A 16,441-nucleotide genomic window follows, 5' to 3' on the forward strand; every position below is an offset into this window, starting at 1 on the left:
CCATCTGCTGACTACCCCAGCTTCAGACTGATTGCCATTTTATTACCATTCTGAAAAATATTAGAAAAGTGTATCCATTCCCAGTTACTGCAATAACTAACCAGAAACAATGTTGCCTTCTCCACAGTACATGTGTTTTGTCCCATGCATCGCATCAGTACTGCCATACTTCACTTTGTTGATACCATTAATAAAAACATGAAACACTGGAAACCTAGTATCATTCTTATTCCTAAACCTGTCCAAACCATTTGACCCCATCTCCCACCATAAGCTATTAATAAAACTCCATTCCTTAGGTCTCTTGCCCCTGCTCCCTCTCCTGGTTTAACCCCTGCTCCCTCTGCTGGTTTAACAGCTACCTAACAGATAGATTCCAAACAGTCAAATGGCAGCATGAATACTCATCATTTCAATCCACTACTGTAGGATTACCAGCCAGGTTCAGTACTTGGACCCCTCTCCTGTTTAATATTTTTATAAATGATTTACACACTGCTTACAAGCACATCACTCTTGTAATATATGTAGATGAATCTACACTCATCTGCACAGCCTCTAACCTACAAAAATGTCAAGAAATTACTTAAGAATCCTTTACGTTCATAGACTCCTGGCTAGACAACTCATAACTCCTACATAACCCTCAACATGCAAAACTACTACTTTTCGCCCATAAAACAGTATCTCAAAGTAAAACTGTTGGCAAAATTACTTAATTAAATAACACCTTGATTGAACAGGTCCCTAACATCAAACTCTTAGTGCCATTATTGATGACAACTTAAAATTTTACTGCACTTCCAAACTGTTACTAAAAAAAATAAAAAAATAATTAAAAAAAATGCCCAAAGCTCCTTCTCTTATATAGAACAAAACCCTACCTACCAGACAGAACTAGAGAAACCATAGCTAAAGCCTACCTCCTTCATTCCCTACTGTATGCCTCTACACTGTTTACCATACATCTCAACCATACCTAATTCCTCGATATTTACCAGTTTGAGAGCAAAATAATGGGGTGTCACAAATTCCCGAGTGGCCCCCTTTTTTACAAGTTTAAATAATGGCTGACGTCACCATGCACCACCAGCTTATCCCACAATGTCATCAATGTGCAGCTCTGTGCATGATGACATCAGCCTCATGAAGCAGAGGACTGCCTGTTGGCAGACTCATTCAGAGGCTCTCAGACTGGCTCTGTAATTTTTTGGATTGTTTGTATTTGTGTTGTGTTTGCTTTGGGATTTACATGGGAAGAGAAATTGGTACACAAGTGAAGTCTGTCACCAGTGCAGGGTACTAGGATACAATTATGTTTTGGGATTTCCGCTGAAGAGAAATTAGTACATAAGGGAAGTCTGTCACCAGTGCAGGGTACTAGAATACAGTTATGTTTTGGGATTTCTGCTGAAGAGAAATTAGTACATAAGGGAAGTCTGTCACCAGTGCAGGGTACTAGGATACAGTTATGTTTTGGGATTTCCGCTGAAGAGAAATTAGTACATAAGTGAAGTCTGTCACCAGTGCAGGGTACTAGGATACAATTATGTTTTGGGATTTCCGCTGAAGAGAAATTAGTACATAAGGGAAGTCTGTCACCAGTGCAGGGTACTAGGATACAGTTATGTTTTGGGATTTCTGCTGAAGAGAAATTAGTACATAAGGGAAGTCTGTCACCAGTGCAGGGTACTAGGATACAGTTATGTTTTGGGATTTCTGCTGAAGAGAAATTAGTACATAAGGCAAGTCTGTCACCAGTGCAGGGTACTAGGATACAATTATGTTTTGGGATTTCCGCTGAAGAGAAATTAGTACATAAGGTAAGTCTGTCACCAGTGCAGGGTACTAGGATACAATTATGTTTTGGGATTTCCGCTGAAGAGAAATTAGTACATAAGGGAAGTCTGTCACCAGTGCAGGGTACTAGGATACAATTATGTTTTGGGATTTCCACTGAAGAGAAATTAGTACATAAGGCAAGTCTGTCACCAGTCAACATCATTCTCTAGCAATGTGTATGAATCAGCCAGACATACTTTGGAGCATCTTCAGCCAATTATCTGGTGAGCTGCATACAGATTATTTTAGTGTGTATCATTGTGTTCTTCATTTTTTAACCTTAACATCGACAAGACACTCTAGCTTACAATTAGTGTCCCTCTTTTAACAGTGAAAAGAAGACAGGATCATTGTAATTTTCATGTTGTCATCAATGCCCTCAGCATGCAGCAATTTTGTTTAACAATTCTAAGCACAGTCCTTGTCAGGAAGGTGGCTTTCTTATCCTTATTTAGTAAGGTGCAGGAGACCATTATCCTGCATGCTAAAGGAGACATTGCAGAGGGTACCAAATACATCTTGGCTGCTATCAGCCTTGGGTGACACAGTTTCTGTGAGCCGTGGGTTAAGAATGTTGTGTGACACCTGTTGATCCTTCATATTGGTGCCCCATTCCATTGCTCCCTTCACCGTGACTGGCATCTTCCCACGCTCCATCTGGATATTGAATTGACAATCCTCTAAATTGCAGTGTGTGTGCTTTTGCTTTGGCTTGAACTGAGTTTGATATTATATCTTGTGTTACTGCACTTACAGTGCATGGAAGCATAACGTGTTTGTTACGTACATTTTCTTTAATTTACAGATGAAATCTGATGTTGTGTCTTGGTAGTTTTATCCCTCATTACTTCCTCAGTGGTGACAGTGGTCTGTATAGTTATATTAGGTTAGTTCAAAGCATATATCTCAACCAATCAGGGACAAATCTCATTAGAATCAGGGACACTTTTAAAATATTGGTACTATTAACTTGAGACAGTGACAGAATAAGAGAAGGTAAACAGAATAAGCTTACTGCATTGTAAACATAGTGTATTACTGTACAAAAAAAATACTATTTCCTTTGTATGTTGTGGATGCCTCACTAATCCTCCATACTGTATTTAACTACTTGTTGATATGTTAATTTTTTTCTAGCTGGAACCTTACATATTTACCTAATATTAGTTAGCAGCCATCTCAGTATTGTGAACTTTTTATTGTGGAGCTTTTCTCCCTGGGCCTCCACTGAAAATAGGCTTCCGGTTCTGGCCCAGTTGGACATTCCCAGTAAACAAATGTAAAATAAATTAATATTAGCAGCAGGAGTGAGCAAGCAAGTGGACTCAAGACTGGAGCCGTACTGTGTGCTCACTGTGCACAATTTTATTTAAATTAATTAAGTTAACTTCTGCAGAAGGAAGACCACCCAGGCCCAGCGCCTGCCCACCCATGTCTGCACTACACGACGGAATTCACAATCCATTCCATTCCTAGGTCAGGATGAAAAGCTTTACTTTCTGTACCTCCTCCAGATAAGTAAACGAATAAAAAAACAAACATATGTTATTACATGTATTGCAAATGAATGATTCTACTAACTCTACATCTGCCGCACTGTGTCTCTTTTATGATAGTACTAAGCTAGCTACTGCAGTGTATCTCTTTCCGGTAAAAGGTACATTCTGTTGTGTGTGGAGTGCTTATCAGATTCCACAAAAGAAATGATTATCCTGGATCAATGTTCCCAGTTCTTTTAGTTTTACATTACTGTTCTTGCATTACTGTATGTTTAAGCAAATAAGAAGTATGCTTAAACTATACACTTTATGGCAGGTGCAGCAGTAAAATAGATCATTCCTTTAACGTTGTGCTGCAGGAATTTTGATTTAGTTAATTTTATTTAAAAACTGAAACTCCGATAATGTTTCCAACAGGAAGGTGATTTCATTTTCTGTTGACTTGTGGTGGTGGGTGTCAGTCAGACTGTGAGTAATGAAGCACTTGTGCATGAAATGCACAATCATCATTGTCATTTCAAATTTTCATAATTTTCACTGGGCACACTCCAGCAATTTGAATATGCTGTATAGTTTTGCAAGGTTGCTTGTGGGCTGGATGTGCTCTTATTTGTTATTGTTGATAAAGTAATGATTGCAGTATTAGAAAAATTTAGTTAAAAAAATGTACAGTCATGAACAGCAGTATATCCATTCACTTAAACTTAACCTGGGCACTTCATAAATCTGAAAACTATTAAATAATCTTTTCTGTCTCATCTGTCAAATAAAATATTCATGTTACAATTCAGACTTACTTTATCAGGAGTTCAGACTTCATGTGACATGACATGCTGAAAGGCAGATATTAAGTATGAAGATGAAGAAGTATAGAAATATTAGATATATAAGCATTTACATTATTTTCATGAAAATATTGAGATGACCTTATCATCTTTCACATAAAATGTTGACATATCCACTCCCAATTAGCTAATAACATAATTCTCAAAGTATTGTTTCCTTTTTACTCTCCCTGTAACAGATATTTAAATTAAATTCATTCTCATTCCAAATAAACATTTAAAAAAGATAAATCTTCAACTGACTTTATTAATTAACTGTTGAATCACATCCTTTTTGTTTCAAATTTCAGGAATAAAATTGTTTATGACATAGCTATATGGTATCAGGTTGAGCATTTTTTTGTTGGGTCTTTCGGTGTTTCCCGGTTAGGGGTCGCCACAGCGGAACTCCGGTCTGCTAATGATTGGCAGTTGATTTTTATGTGCCGAGTTACCAGCCCTGACGCACAACCTTCAACAAAGGTACGCCCATTCATGCATGTCTCCACGCAGAAGGCGCTCTAGCTGAGAGTCGAACCGGTCAGCGTCTTACTGCGAGGCAACAACGCTACTGCAGCACCACCACCGCGGTTTTGAGCATTACAAACACTTAATTTTGCATAGCTTAAAAGTATTGCTGAATATTGTTTAGACTTTGTTTCAGTCATCATGACCAGATAAGCAGTATAGAAGTGCTGATATGTTTTGTTCAGTTAAGAAACCTCAATTTCAATATAGATAGATGGATAGATCTTTTGTGGGGGTGAAAAAAGCTCTTGTTAAATAAACAGTTTGCAGGGCAATAAAACTACACATAGAATTTGACATGTTGTGATAAATTCATTCACTGTCTGGGAAGTGAAACTGTGTGAGAACAGTAAGCACCAGAAAATGTACTGTTAGTATACCCATCTAAAGCAGTTAGGTTTAATGTACTTTAGTTTCACTGTAGAATCAATGCATTTTAAACCCACATACACATGCACACAGTTGAGTAGTTGTTAGAATTAATTTGATTGTTTACACAAATGTTATTTATTTTAATTTTATATGATTGTAGCAGTTACTTTTATTATTATAAAAGAAAATTGTATTTTAGCTTTGTAAGCTGAAAGTTTTATACAAGTTCAGATGTTAATATAAACAAGTTCAAAATGTTAATATAAATAAAATAGTTTTGCTCTGGTTATATTTTCTGTTATTTAATAGTGTAGAATCAATTAATTTTATTTTTATAAAAGAAAATTGTATTTTAGTTTCACACAAGTTCAAAGTTTAATACAAGTTCAAATATTAATATAAATAAAACACTATTGTTCTGTTTATATTTTGTGTTTAATATGTTGTCTTTCAATTTGTGTTTAAAAGTTATCCCACAATTCCATTGGAGTGGGTGGGGTTACATAATTATGCATGCAAATTTTATGTTAATCATTATACAGATTTTTGACCAGTTGTACATATTTTTCATTGGCCTTTGTCTAGATTTTTGATGATTCCAGGTTAAGAGGTATGCTGTTTACTAACCTACAAATTCTATGCAAACAATGCTGAAACAATTGTTTGTTTGTGTCTTTCGGCTTTTCCCGGTTAGGGTTCGCCACAGCGGAACTCCGGTCCGCTAATGATTGGTAGTGGATTTTTACATACCGGGTTACCAGCTCTGACGCACAACCTTCAACGAAGGCACGCCCCATTCACGTATGCCTCCACACAGAAGACGTTCTAGCTGAGAATCGAACGGGACAACGACAATGCTAAAATAAAATAGCTTGTTTTGCTGCAAATCATCCCTTTAGAACTCATCAATGTTCTGCCCTTAAACAACTAAATCAGACTGAATTCCCACATCACTTTCACTGTAGTCAGCTACTACTAGCTCATACTCTAACATACTACCCTGATAAGTATCCAGCACTAAAAGGCATGCTTCAACAATGCCACTGTACCAAAGTTCTTTTCTCTAAAGATAAAATCCTCCTGTCACAAAAGCCCAGAATGCATTGGGATCCTCCTTATACTCAACTTTGCAGCTACCCTCTGGAATGCCCTCCCACATGCTGTCAGGCTTCTGATAATCAACTGCCATTTAAAACATGTCTAAGAAGACACCTGTCAACATCTTGGCTCTGTAGCTGTACATCTTCAGGAAAAATATAACATCTCTGCTTTCTTTCTTTCTCCTCCTCTACTATACCTCAGCTCATCTCTCCTCTGTTACCAACTATCCATCTGTCTTCACCAACCCCACCTTCTACCTATACCTCTCTTAACTCATTTCATTTATATCTCAAAATGAAATCAACCTTTTGCATCTACCCTTTGTAAATAAATCAGTACTCTGTACTGTGACACCCATCCTACTGCATAGTTATTTATTTAACTATATCTGTATTGAGTATAATTAGTATAGGAAGCTTTACTATTCTATGTATAGTTATTATCTTATATATTTTGACATTGTAAAATTTATTTTAATTGTATTCTGCCTGACATTGTTAATATTATATAACTTAAAAAATTTGATCGTACTGCATGTATTGGAACGTTTCTCCCTGGGTATCTTCTGAAATAGGGTCTTTGTTCCTAGCCATACTTCCCCAGTCAACAAATGTAAAATAAATAATAAACAGTAATTAGTGTTATTTTTACACCTCAGTCACTGTTGATCTCACTTCTGCATTTGATATGGTGGACCTCAAAATCTTACTAACTCATCTTCAGACTTACTGCGGAGTTTGAAGAACTGCCCTTGATTGATTTGTTTCTTACATTTCAGGGTGTACCAGATGAATAATTTGTGATCTTCATTCTGTATCTAGTTAAGTATCCTTTTCAATCACAGCCTAACCACAGACTTTGTTCCTGCAGAATGGAGAACAGCAACAGTTATTCCTCTTCACAAAGGTGGCCTAGCAATAGACCCTTGTAATTATAGACCCAAGTCTGACCAGCCTCATTTGTAAGGCCATGGAGCATATCATTATAGACCTCATAAATAAAGACATAGGCGACATCTAAACTCTGTATCCAACCCAATTCGGCTTTGTCAAGAGCAGATCCTGCCTGTTAAATCCGATGGATTTCTTCTAAAATGTGACCAGGGACATTGATGAGGGCAAATCTGTGTACACAGCATACCTCAACTTGGCAAAGGCTTTCAACAGAATCCCATGCTCAGGCATTACCAATAACTTAGCAAATTGAATGTAAACCCCTTTGTTGTGAGATGGGTTGCCAACTGGCTCACAAACCAGACACACATTTCCAAAGTGGGTGACTCCATATTTAAACCAGCAGACCTGCCACCAGCGGGGTGCCACAAGGGTCAGGGCTGGGCCTCCTACTGTTTGGTATATAGTTCTCAGAAGTTCAGGCCAAAATTAAGGGGTTGTGGCTGATCTAGTTTGCAGAAAACTGCAAACTCGGTGCAATCATTGAATCCGCAAATAATATAAGTATACACCAGGAGGGTCTTACGCAGACCAATGGCTGGTATCTTAGTCACGGTCTCAAACTGAATGCAAAGAAATGCATCATCATTCCCTTCAGCAAAAACAATGTCCCTTCACATTATCAAATCAACAACAATACCCTAAGTACCCAAGAAGTGGTAAGGGATCTGGGATCACAAGTTGACTGTGACCTTAACTTTGACCACCATGTGCCTACTGTAGTAAGGAAGGCTTTCTAGGTAGTGCACTTGATTAGTAACTGCATCACCTCAAAAGCAAAGGAGGTCATAACCTCTCTATAGTCAGCACTAATCAAGCCCATAATTGAGTATAACACGGCATTCGGCATGTACTGTACAAAGCACCTGCAGCAATTGGACAGACTTCAGAGGTTTCTAACAAAAAAGATCAAGGGACTCCAGCATGTGCCTTACACAGAACCAACTAATGTCCCTGCGTATCATATAGACTTCTTAGGAGAGCCTTATCCTGGCTTACAGAGTAATCTCAGAAACAAACCTAATGAACTTGCTGTATATCCATAAATCAAACGTAACTAGAGCTACTCACTCCAGGGACCTAAATATGGCCTGTGACTTAAATAGGACATGCTGGAGAAAGATTTGTCTCCCAGCAACTGTTGCATGTTTGGAATAGGCTATCAATTCATGTGAAACAGAGCACCTCTATAACACTGTTTAATAGGAACCTGGATGAGTGGATGGGGCACTAAAAATTCTTATCGGGGATAGCACCCACAGCCCTCCTGGACATGGGCAGTTATTACTAAATGCAATCCTGGGTACTGACTAGCATATCTATGGTATTATATTGGGATGAAATGGCTAGACTTGACATGCGCTCTGGGTCGATGATCTAGTAAACTCCTATGATACTATGTTGTCTCTGGAGACTCATAGGGACTGATTTGTGGTCTTTTACTATTTTTCATATATATATATATATATATATATATATATATATATATATATATATATATTTCCATTGGTGATGCTTCAGTATTACTGCTTTGCCAGTTGTGTTCGGCTTTACATCTCTTTCCATTAAGATGATTTGTCTGTTGTTGATTCCTCAGGCAGGGATTTGAATGGATCTAAAACTGGATGAACTGTAATCATCTCAGACTTAACATCTCTAAGACAGTGACCATGGCAGTTTGTGACACTTCTAAGCACTTAAATGTCCCAATGTTGAATTCCATCATTATTGGTCATGGTGACAAATGAGAGTTTGTTGAGAAGGTGAGAAATCTTGACATTGTTTTTGACAACAGATTTATGCTTCGTTATTAGGTGTGTTCTGTTCTTTGGTCACCCCATTTCCATCTGCAGAACATTTCATACATCAAACACTTACTCTTAGCATCTTGGAGTAGTGATGCGTGCCTTGCCCTCATCTCTTCATTATTTTTTTAAACAAGAAACATCTTTATTGAATTATCACTTATGACATAGGCATATGTCAAGGACAACAAACCATGCTGACATATTTTCAGTTGCCCATATTATATATCACATATAATCTTGTATACAGTTATTGTCAATTGAACATTACATAGCTCATTCAATTCCTGCCTTCCCTTAAACCTCATTCCTCCTGAAAAACATTATTCTGCATGTATTTTTCCCACAATTACCATGTTTTTCTATTTATTTGCTCCTACCCTTTTCTAAAGATCCCACTTCCAGTTCTTTTCTCTCTCTGTTACTATATTCACTGATTCTAGTATGGTTTGTTTAGACTCTAATTTCCATTTTCTAGTGATTGCTGTTTTGGCAGCCACCAGAATTAAAATCCGCAGAACCTTACTATGTTGAGGCAATTCTGATTCTGTATCACAGTTCAAAAGAATAATTTCCTTAGTTGCACCAATTTCTTCACCCAATATTTCTGACAGAACAGTCTGCAGGGAATTTTTAAACTCTGCCAACTTATTACACTCCCCAAAAATATGTTCCCAATTACCTCTTTCTTCCTCACCACACCTCCTGCCGTTGCAATCTACCTAAGGAAAAATTCTTTGCAGTGTGCTTGGGGTATAAAGATACCTATGCAAACACTGCCAAGCAAAAATCCTAAATCTTCTAGAATTTGTTGCATATTTGGGAGCCACACATATATCCTCCCATTGTTTTTTTTTTGTGAGTTGCTTATTCCGCCTCTGTTCACAATCCTTTCTAACCTCTTCTTTTTGATTAATACAGTTATCATGCAATATTTTATATGTCCTACCAATTATCCTTTATTTAACAGCAGTTTCTATTCTAGATTCTACTAAAAACTCTACCAGTGCTGGTCTTTCACTTAGGCTCCCCCTATTCCTTTCTGTTTGCCTATACTCTGATATCAATCCTTGACAGGAAAGGTAGTCTCTAGCCTGCAGTCCAAATATATCCTTAGCTTTTTCCCATTCTGTTTCCTTTTCCTCTCTAATTATTTGCTCCCAAAAACTTGGTTCCTTTGCTTGTTTGCTCTAGTAAATTACAGCCCCTCTTGCCTATTCTCTGTACCCCTAATTACAGTCATCACTATTGGCAAAATCTCCTTTCTTCATTCTTGTGTTGGTTTAGTTCTTAAAATACTTTCTGCTACTTTGTGACTAATATTATTCTGCAGGGGCGGCTCGTGGCATCGGACTGCCGGACTGCAGCCCCCTCAGCTAAATTATAAGTGAGACAGTGAGACAATCAAAATGTAAAAAAAAAAAGAAAATACCTTTTTTTTGGTTTAAAACAAAATTCGAGTCCGCGACTCGGAAGTACGCGCATGCGCACTGTAACCGCCTCGGGCTGCGGCGGTTTTAAACACATATATATATATTTTTTTTTTTATTGCAGCCCGGTGGAGTCAATGAAGGCATCATTGTGATGCCCAGAAGTCTATGCGGTTCCAAACCGCATAGAATTGGAAGGGGCTCGGACTGCGACGTCCGTAGGCATGTCATGACGTGCTTGCTGGGCTAAATGCTGCTGATTGGTTGTCACTCTCTTCCCGGGCTTTATCATAAGCTGGGAAAAGAGTGAGAATCAATCAGTCAGTTGTCGGCTTGACTTGTGGATTGTCGTGACCTTTTTTTAAACTTTTTATCGGATTTTACTTTTTTTTTTTTATTTGGGTGGATTTTGTCAGCTGTGCTGCAGCCTGTGCTGGAAGGAAGAACAGAAGAACAAGAAGAAAGAAGAAAGAAGAAGAAGAAAGAAAAGAAGAACAGAGTGAAGATGCAGAATTAAAGTAAGTATTGTAATTTGTAATTTGTTATCAATAACTCCATCAAAGACAGAGTTCCAGTTTTCATTATTACTTTAGTTTCTCCCACAAACTTGCCCTACGATATTTTAAATATAAACTTCTTACAGCCATCACTTTTTTGTATATTATATATTTACATATTGCCTGTTTTACTTCTTAATTTTGATCCCAAAACTTAAACGTTCAAATGTCTAAAACTAAATTCCTTTTGTTTTCAGCAAAATATATTCAAAAAAGCAACTTTTTTGATACCTCCATATACTTAAATAACCCTATTTTCTTTCTATTTCAAATTAATGCATTAAAAAGAAAATGGATCTCTGCCTTCCCTGTTAAAAGAAAATAAGACCCAAATTTCCTTCTCCTATATACCATACCTACTCAAAAATCCACCTTCTAAACTACCTCTTTCAATCCCAACAACTACATTGTTTACATTCTCTTTCCTCTGTCTTATTTCATTAAGTGAAATTTTTCTCCCCAAAAACCCATTGCCTTACATTTCCATCTTTTTTTTTACAATTATAAAGTAATACTTTAACAGGTTATAAATGGCATATGTGCGTCTGTGGGTTTACATAGGTATGAGCCGCCAGCTCTTCAGGATCCAGCTTTCTCTTTAAATCGATTTTTTGCTTCCTCTGATTCAAATTCAAGGAATATCACTTTGGGCTTTCCGTGCGGTATAATCATATTTTATTCCTCTGATAATTAATAATAGCCATCTGCCCAATCTGGTATTTATTCTTATGTTTTAATTTGCTTTTTAATTCACATTATTTTACATTTCAAATTTTGAAAATTTTTTTTAGGATTTCTGGTATTTTCCTTGAGTCTCCTTGCGGGTACCTTTTACTTTTAGCTGGATTTGCTAAAATTTGTCTGGAGTATCGAACAGTGCAGACTAAACATATTTTGGTTCCTTATTTTTTAGACTGCATTTGCACCTCTTGTTCTAATACCCTATTTGAATTTCTTTGAGCTTAGTAATATGAATCTTACATAAGTCTTTCTTTTATTTTCGTTTTTAACTCATAATTGTCCTACAGTTATTTCTGAAGAAATTTTGTCCCTTAATTTGAATCCTGAAAGTTTCCAAACGAAATCTTCCGTTAAGATAGGAAATCATATTTATTTATAACTGTTTTTATTTAGTTGTTGGTGGAACTGAAAAGTTATGTTTTAATTTCATTAAAGAATGTTCCTGAAATTGTTTCGTAGTCTAGTTCAGTTTACTTGGGAATAATAAGATTTTAGTCCATAGAATTCTTTCCCATCCAATATTTTATAAATGTTTAAATTTCCTTTGACTTTTCCCTTTGTGAGTTTTCAGTGAGACAGGCCAGTTAGTTGATTCACATGAATTTACTGCAACTTACCAACCATCACAGTCTCAGATTGATGGTTCCCATAAATCCAAGTTTTTTTTGCTTTATTTTTTAACTGACCGGTTATAATCTAAATCTTCTTCCTTTTCTGGGTTGAAAGATTTCTAGTAATTTAAATCTTATGTTAATTAGGACACACTTTTAAATTTTCATTGGTTTGCTCCATTCAGCATTTTGGTACAAATTCTGACATCCTTGAGCAATCTTTTTCTATTTATAATAAACTTTCTGAATTCTAAGAAATTCCGTAAATACATCAGATACCACGTGCACATTTTACTTGGTTATTTTGGTAAATTTATATTTTTATTAGTAAGCTTGTAATTTAACTTTTCCATCTTAGTTTAAATATGGTGACTCTCTATTGCATCTATATTGTGGTGGATAAGTTATCTTATTTCGGAGTATGCAGTCAGTCATTATCTAAGTGTTGTTTAATCTGTTAAATTAAATAATCATAGTCTGAAAGTTTTATTTTAACTAATGTAAGGGAGTTATATTAGTGTTAAGATTACTAAAAGGAATATGCAACATTTTAAAATATTGTCATAACTTGAATAAAGGAATAAATACTTATTAATAGTACAAATTATCCATAAGGAAAAATTCTTTTGCAGTGTGCTTGGGATATAAAGATACCAATGCAAACACTGCCAAGCAAAAATCCTAAATCTTCTAGAATTTGTTGCATATTTGGGAGCCACACATATATCCTCCCATTGTTTTTTTTTTGTGAGTTGCTTATTCCGCCTCTGTTCACAATCCTTTCTAACCTCTTCTTTTTGATTAATACAGTTATCATGCAATATTTTATATGTCCTACCAATTATCCTTTATTTAACAGCAGTTTCTATTCTAGATTCTACTAAAAACTCTACCAGTGCTGGTCTTTCACTTAGGCTCCCCCTATTCCTTTCTGTTTGCCTATACTCTGATATCAATCCTTGACAGGAAAGGTAGTCTCTAGCCTGCAGTCCAAATATATCCTTAGCTTTTTCCCATTCTGTTTCCTTTTCCTCTCTAATTATTTGCTCCCAAAAACTTGGTTCCTTTGCTTGTTTGCTCTAGTAAATTACAGCCCCTCTTGCCTATTCTCTGTATTCCTAATTACAGTCATCACTACTGGCAAAATCTCCTTTCTTCATTCTTGTGTTGATTTAGTTCTTAAAATACTTTCTGCTACTTTGTGACTAATATTATTCTGCAGGGGCGGCTCGTGGCATCAGACTGCCGGACTGCAGCCCCCTCAGCTAAATTATAAGTGAGACAGTGAGACAATCAAAATGTAAAAAAAAAAAGAAAATACCTTTTTTTTGGTTTAAAACAAAATTCGAGTCCGCGATGACTGAAATGCAACTTGACTGTAACCGCCTCGGGCTGCGGCGGTTTTAAACACATATATATATATTTTTTTTTTTATTGCAGCCCGGTGGAGTCAATGAAAGCATCATTGTGATGCCCAGAAGTCTATGCGGTTCCAAACCGCATAGAATTGGAAGGGGCTCGGACTGCGACGTCCGTAGGCATGTCATGACGTGCTTGCTGGGCTAAATGCTGCTGATTGGTTGTCGCTCTCTTCCCGGGCTTTATCATGAACTGGGAAAAGAGCGAGAATCAATCAGTCAGTTGTCGGCTTGACTTGTGGATTGTCGTGACCTTTTTTTAAACTTTTTATCGGGATTTTACTTTTTTTTTTTTTTTTATTTGGGTGGATTTTGTCAGCTGTGCTGCAGCCTGTGCTAGAAGGAAGAACAGAAGAACAAGAAGAAAGAAGAAAGAAGAAGAAAGAAAAGAAGAACAGAGTGAGGGTGCAGAATTAAAGTAAGTATTGTAATTTGTAATTTGTTATCAATACACAGCTCTGCATTCAGAGAGCACCAAGGTGTTACATATGAGTCAGTATGCTGCATTTCTGAGTGTTATGATTTTTGACAGAGTGTAAGTTGTACAGCCATGATGTCTGTTTTAAAGTGCACTATATTAAACTGCTAAATACAGTAAAAGTTTTTATGTTAAAATATTGCCATTAACTGCCAGAAAGGTCTGGAATGTAGTCAGGCATTTTTGTTAATGACATCTTGCTGGGCATTAAAGTCCAGTTGCCTGCCAGAGGTGATCTTGCCAGGTGATTGGAATGAAGGTAGAATATTAACTGTTAGTGGCATTGCCTCTGACAGAAACATCTTTTGGTTGTCTGCTGTTGCATTTAACACTCTTGTATCTGAAGGAAGACTGTTGCATGTAGGATGTGCTGCTCTACTTATTGCTGGGTTTCCTGTACAGAACATGCAGAGATTTGGTTACCCAGTACTGGATATAAATGGAATCCATCTTTCTGCCTTTTTATGCAATTCCTCTCAGAGACTGTGGTGGAGGTCTCATACCTGTCAAGTTCTTGGGCTGAAATGTTGGTTTATCTGTACTTTGTTATATCCAGCCTCACTGAGCCAGGCTGCTCTTGTTTTGGCTGACTTGTGTCATTTTACACACATCTTGTCTTACTGTTGGACCTCAGTGGTCTTTTTTGTTTTGCATATCCATTCATTTTATGGTCTGTATGATATTTAAGTATTTGCTGTGTGATAAGTACATTGTGCCTTTGGGTAGCAGGTTTACATACTGTTCTCATTGTGTTACATTTCTAGGTGGTACATTCTTGGGAGCTGCTGTGTTCTACACAGGTTGCTAGGTAACAAGTACAGAGCCTTAAGCAATGATAACTTATTGTACCTGAGAGAAGAATGAAATTTGGCTGCGTGCTTGAAATGTAGTTGAGCTTAGAATTCTGTGCCCTGCATGTGATGTTGTTTTGAATACAATTAAAGTTTTTTTGTTTGTTTGTTTCACAAATTTAAGTCAACTGTTCTCAGCCAGAATATATTTATATCCTGATTAGATTCTGGGCATCTTTGACATCAGTAATATGGGAGGACTAACACTTTTTAACATATATAATTGCTCTTCTTTTCTGTACTTTAAATTTCTATTATTTTTTTTAGGAAGTCACAATAACCAAGAAGAGATATAATCACATTGTATCTTACTCACCCCACTTGTTAACTTGTTGTAGAGAAATGGTATTGTACTGTTGTGTACCGAGTGTATTATTCCTCACATCATGATTCTCATACAAAGCAACTTGAATTGTGTCAAGCAATATACTTTGTATACTTTGTCTAGAAACAGAACATATTAAGTGACTTCATTTCCTACTGCAGACAGGAAATTCCATGAACAAAAAAGTTTAATTTGGCTTTGTCAGTTTATGTGTTTGTGTATGTGTTGGTGGCAAAACGTTGACACTAAAACTTACAGCTTTCTTTGTCTGTGTTTTAAGTGAAGGCAGTAAGTGTTTGTGGCTATAGAAGGGGACTTGTCTTCTAGAAGTAGTACTTTTATTGATTGTATTATCCTGGGTTGTTGTTGTGTCTTTCGGCTTTTCCCGGTTAGGGGTTGCCACAGCGGAACTCCGGTCCACTAATGATTGGCAGAAGATTTTTACGGGCCGAGTTGCCAGCCCTGACGTACAACCTTCAATGCCCCTTCACGCATGTCTTCACACAGAAGACGCTTTAGCTGAGAATCGAACAAGACAATGTCTGGCTGTGAGTCAACAATGCTACCGCAGCACCACCACCGCAGTACAGGTTTATTTTGCTCTCTTACTGGATTAACATAACAGGTTAACACACACCTGATTGTATCCTGGATGTCACAGTGGTTAGAATTGCTGTGACACAGTATCTGGAGTGCTAGTTTGGCCCTCATCTGGGGTGCTGTCATTGTGGAATGTACCACATCCTGTATGTTTATGTGTGGGTTTTTGCAGGATGCTCTGTTTTCCTTTCATAGCTCAGTGATGTGCTGTATTAAGTTACAAGTCCCTCAAATTGCCCATAGGTATGCATGCAGCAAGTGTGTGTGTGTGTGTGTGTGTGTGTGTGTGTGTGTGTGTGTGTGTGTGTGTGTGTGTGTGTGTGTGCACACATCTTGTGATGCATGGACACCCCTATTATCTTTCTAAGTTTATAAGAGGAATATTTAAAAATTGTCCTTATTTTTCGGCCTTTGTCCCACTTCTATGTATGGCTTTGTCCAGATTTCTTGCTCTGACGTTTAGAGGTATGACAAATGTGTCAGGGCTATCACAGTCAACCAGAGAC

The sequence above is a fragment of the Protopterus annectens genome, chromosome 2.part2 (genome assembly GCF_019279795.1).
Source record: "Protopterus annectens isolate FY-2018-M chromosome 2.part2, PAN1.0, whole genome shotgun sequence".
In the NCBI taxonomy this organism is placed as follows: domain Eukaryota; kingdom Metazoa; phylum Chordata; order Ceratodontiformes; family Protopteridae; genus Protopterus; species Protopterus annectens.